A 4,440-nucleotide genomic window follows, 5' to 3' on the forward strand; every position below is an offset into this window, starting at 1 on the left:
CCAACATTTACATAGCTAACCGATTGAAGTAAGAAATAAGCTAACATTTACATAGCCATGAATCAAGAAAATCCACTGTTCTAAGAAAAGCAACAGTCACGATGAATCAAGAAACAAAACCCATGTCCAACTTGAAGCTTCAAGGGCAGTAGAGACTGGTAAACATCAAGCTATATAAAGGTCTAATTTGAGCCAAACACTACAAATATCGTTGATACGTATTGAATCGTAACTCATAATCAAGCAAGTTTTTGCCTTTAAAGATAAGAAGTCCATGTTAAAATTTTGCAACTCATCCATTTACAATTGGGATTTATTGGTTCAAGTAAAAGTGAAACAACCGCTCTACCCATTTGTAACATTTCCTTCATATCATTCACGACATCCTTATACACAACCATATTAGAGGGCTATGTTTGGCAAACGAGGCTTTTTCAATAAGCTCAAAAGATAAGCCGAGTTGGTATTTGTTTTTGTTTGATAATCCGCAACAATTATAAAGGTCTAAGAAAACCTTCAATATCGAGAAATAAGAGTGTGGACCCAAGTCACTATCTTCAACTTACAACGGGTACCAACTACCATGGTAATTGCAACTTAAAAATCTTGACAATAAACAGAATGTTGAAATATCAAGATGGATTTCTTTTTCATTCTTCATTTGAGGTGGGTAGTACCAAATACCTTTGGTTCGCCAAGTGCAAACAATTTCTCTTCTATCTCTGAATGGTCCATGATTACATCAACCAGCAGAAAGTTATAAGTTTCCCCAATAACCTGAAATCATTAGAATTCAACTGGAATTACAATGCTTGTAGCTCATTGACTTAATCGAACCAGTGATTAAGAACAGAGAGACCTCAACAAACAATTCAAAAATTATGAGCATGATTACATTTAACACATTCTGTTCATTTCTGTTGACAAAGAGAAATTATTGATGCTGATGCTTCTAAATCTGGAAAGTAAGAACCCTAGAATCAAAACCGACAGAAAATAAGAACCCTAGAATCAAAACCGACAGAAAATAAGAACCCTAGAATCAATCGGGTACACATAGATGGAGGCGATGGAGTCGATGGAGAGAAGAGAGGCGATCGATTGCGTACCTGGGTATGGAGAGAAGAGACGCGATGGAGGCGATGGAGGCCGTCGATTGAAGGTCGCCGTCGATTGGAAGTCGCCGGCCGTCGACAGGAGGTTAAGATGGAGAGGATGGAGCGATGAAAGTTACGTTCTTCTTGCAGCTGGGTGGGAAAAAGGGTAATGAGGGAAATAGGTTGTGTTCCACTTAGTTCCAGGGGGGTAGGATGGAACACGCGTGTCCAATGCTTATCCAAGTTAGTTCTACTTAGTCCAATATTAGGCCACACCAAACACAGGACAAATGTGTTCTGTCCTGTTCTGTCCCATCCTGTCCAGCTTACCAAACGCACCCTAAAAGATTTCAACTGTCATTTCATGTATTTATTAATAGTTATCCTGGACCAGATAATTAAATGTTAACCATACAAAAGTCACATATCCATGGAAAATGATAGAAAAACTTTTATATTAATTTTTACATAAAAATATGATTTAAGATATTATTTTACACATGTTTTTGTTCATCATGAGCTTGTAAAAAAAATACATGAAACCTTTTTTGTTCATTTAATAAAACAAAAAATATAAGTAAATAAGTTTCAAGTGGTGAAACAAATATACCTATATAGGAGATCATTCAAGAGAGAACTGATTAATTTGTGAAAACCGTGAGATCCAATGTGAATCACTCGTTTGAGATATTTTAAGGATATTTCTTAAATAAGCTAAAAGGGTAATATAGTAATTCTATTTTTGACAACTAATCAAAATATTTAATTAAACTTTTTAGAAGGAAATATTTAATTAAAATTAGTTAATTAGTATATCAATCACCTGATATACATCGTATTTTAAAGATGTTTGTGAATTAAAGTGTATCATAGTGATAACGTTCACAATGTTTCACGTGTATCACAATGTATTTTCTTTGTTTTATGAAATGTATCATAATGTGCATTTTCGTTATTTTCATTGCTTTACAAATGGTATCACATTGTGCATCTTGTTTGTATATATGAGTATCACAGTGAATATCGTTTGTAGGTATCACAGTGTGTATCTTGTGTTCACATAAGGTTCATCGGAATAAGGTTCGCCGGAGAGAGGAGAAATGAGAGATGAGAAAGGATATTTATAAAATCCCTAAAATGCTCTTAATTAGTATTTTAAGTTAAAATTACCAAAATTATTAACTTTATAATTTAACTTTGAGTTTGTGGTTGAGATTGGAAATCACAGTTACCACAAACAAAACAGTTCTCATTTGATTAGGTATATATATAAGGACTTAATCAAATAAGAACTGAATTGTTTGTGGTAACTGTGAGAACGAATCTCAACCACATATTATAATAATCAATGGGTAAGATTAAAAAGAATCTTAATTAATGTATTTCTATAAATAAATTACTGTCATTTAATGACATTATATGAACAAGGGCAAGATGGTCATTTTGTACGTTAATATTCTTGTTCAATTGGAATCCAAATATAGTGAAGATACTTTCCTGTATTTGAGACGGAGACGATTGTCTTAAGCCCTAGAGTAATCTCAATTTGTGCTACATTGTGGTACATTTAATGTTGATCATAATCTGTTGGAAAATGGTGTGACACATTGTGATAACATTTAGCCTTTGTAGTAATATTTGACTGGACATTGTGATAATCAATTTGTGCTACATTGTGGTAACAACACCTCTGCTACATAAAATCTGCAGATGTATTAACAATATTAGTATAAATTGGTGTGATACATTGTGATAACATTCTTAAATATTATGGATACAATCTTCAACAAATATGTGTGATTTCATGTGATTCATCAGAATAATGAACATGTTTACACAAATGGATTTAGTTTTTTGAAATTATTTCACTAAATGATAAAATATTTAGGAATGTAAATCAATATTAATTTATTTTATTTGAAACGGTTGCATTTAAAAAATTAAAATTTAATTTTAAATTAGGAATTAACTAACATACCCTTTTAATTTGATTTTAACTGTATAATTAATATGTTAAAATGATTGGTTGAGATTGGTTCCACAGTTACCACAAACAACTCAATTCTCCCTTGAATAGGCCCCTATATATATATATATATATATATATATATATATATCTATGAATTACTTTTATATAATATCTATTATTTGTTTGTAAGATAAAAAGGTAAAATGATGGATTTGTTCCTCACGTGATGCACACGTGATTTAACGGCCACTTCTGTAACGAAGTTAATTCATGGGACAATCTTACGTTTTGAAACACAAAATAAACAGCACCAATGTAATTAAATGAATTTTAAGAAGCAAAACTAGAAAACAATCAAAAACACATGATGTAATTCACTCTTTAAAAAAATACAACTTTACATTCACATGAGCTTTAAACAAATTCAAAGTGAGTTGAGTTGACCATCCAATGAATAACACAACAATTGCATTCACATGTGATGTGACGAGTAACAAGTGATGTGTTCATGATATCACATTTATATTTCACCTACAAATATATTTCTAAAAATATTAATGTTTTATTTTTTTAATGCTAAACAGATTGTTGATATTTTTATTTTTATTCCATCTAAGGGTCCGTTTACTTAAACATTTACCTGGTGAGCATTTACCGGTAAAATTCAACACTATTGCTTACTTACCACATAAAATTTTATTCACTAAAACGCATCGTATCCAACAATTTATTCTGGTAAGCGCTAAAGGTTCCTCGTCCTCAATTACCGGGTAAGACTCTCGATTTTTGTCTTCGTTCTTACCAGGTAAGATTTTTAGTCATTTGTCATATTCATCCGATAAAGTAAAGTGAGTTGGTAAATACTTACCTGGGTAAGCGTTTGGTAAACGACACCTAAATAAGTGTTTTGTTTTGAAAACAATACTCCCGTTTGTTTTTAAAAATAAACAACAGCTTGATTCATATTGAATGGTAGATTGATCATTTATGTCATTCAGATTGTTTATTTATAATAAAAAGTAAACAACAACATATTTTTATCCAGATAGACAAATTTATCCATACATGAGCTCATAGAAAATTCCACCAATGAGATTGAGTTAGCGGTTGTTTATATATACCTTTTTATTATTGCGTAATTAAACACTTATCATCTTTATCAATAATCATATCGTGTCATTTTACAAACCAATTTTTGCTCAATAAATGAAGATGACGATAGGGATGGCAACGGGGCGGGGATGGGGCGGGGTTTGCAATCCCCGGCCCCGGCCCCGGTTTGTGTACAGATTCCCCGGCCCCGGCCCCGTCCCCGGTCAACTCTCGGTCAACCCCGGTCAACCCCCGGTCAAACCCCGGTCAAACCCCGGTCAA

The sequence above is a fragment of the Cynara cardunculus genome (assembly GCF_001531365.2).
Source record: "Cynara cardunculus var. scolymus isolate 2C chromosome LG 2, CcrdV1, whole genome shotgun sequence".
In the NCBI taxonomy this organism is placed as follows: Eukaryota; Viridiplantae; Streptophyta; class Magnoliopsida; order Asterales; family Asteraceae; genus Cynara; species Cynara cardunculus.